Genomic DNA, 1,353 nt, shown 5'->3' on the forward strand with positions numbered 1-1,353 from the left:
AGGTAAATATCTTTCTGATATACTCTGCTTTCATCCAAGGTCTGTCGGACATCAGCAATGATATCCCTCTTTCCATGCCCTCTTCTGAATAGAGAGATGCAAATTGAAACAACAATGAAGTATCATCTTACAACAGTGTTAATAGCAAAGTAAAACAACAAATGCTGGTGAGGGTATGGAAAAACTGGGAACTTCCTACATTGCTGGTGGGACTGCAAAATGTTTCAACCACGGTGCAAAATGCTGTGTACTTCCTCAGAAAGCTGAAAATAGAATTACCTATGACCCAGCAACCCCTATGCTGGAAAGTAGTATGATGTTTACTCAGAAAACTGGAAATAGAAATATTGTATGATTCAGTAAATCCTCTACTTGGTATATATCCATAAGAAATACGAGCTATAACATGAGTAGATAACATGCACACCAATGTTTCTAGCAGCACTATTCACAATAGCAAAAAAATGGAGACAGTCTAAGTGCCAATCCTTGGAAGAATGGATAAACAATATTTGGTATTAACACATATTGGAATATTATGCTAACTTGAAGAATAAGAAGTATGCTGCAAGCCACCACATAACATGTATGAACCTAGAGAATATTATGCTGAGTGGAATTAGTCACAAAGGGACAAATACTGCACCAGACCATTATTTTAAAAGCTTAAGAAAAGATACCCATACTAAAAGGCAAAAAACCCCAAAACTTGTTACTAGGGTATGGGGGACAGGATAATAGAGCACAGGGAAGTGAACAGACACATCATACTTTGGGTATTGGGGAGGGTAATACACAAGTAGGGGGAGGGGTATAGAAGAACAAGGTAGATAGGGGAACACCAAGGTGAGTTTGCATGGGCTAAATGGGACAGAGGTAAATAGTGATCCATGCTCAAACTTGGAACAACAGGGTTCTGTGATACAGGGATTGAGACAGAGTCTGAATGAATAAAAGAGGGGAAATAATGTAAGATGCTTGATTGTCTTATGAATATTGGTTTGCCTTGCCTACTATTGTAAAAGAGACACTTAAGTGGCATAGAAAGGAATATTGGGAAACATATTTACAGAAAGCTTGTAAGCCCATCTTTAGCCTATAATTGACTGGAATACCTAAAAGGGGTGCTAGAACTTGTCCAGTGAAAAAGCTTCTTGCAGAGCCTTTGTAGTGTATAGAATATTAGGTGGAATCCTGAGCCCCAATTAGAACTTTCTGAGGAGCGACATTCCCACATGAAAGGACAAGCAGACCAGCCTGGAACAGTAAGAGGAACAAAAGATATTTCTTGAAAGAAAGACCAGTAGGAAAAATCCAAAACAAAAAATGGCAGTCTGATTGGCTACTACAAGA

This window comes from Chrysochloris asiatica, unplaced genomic scaffold (genome assembly GCF_000296735.1).
Source record: "Chrysochloris asiatica unplaced genomic scaffold, ChrAsi1.0 scaffold00235, whole genome shotgun sequence".
NCBI classification, from domain to species: domain Eukaryota; kingdom Metazoa; phylum Chordata; class Mammalia; order Afrosoricida; family Chrysochloridae; genus Chrysochloris; species Chrysochloris asiatica.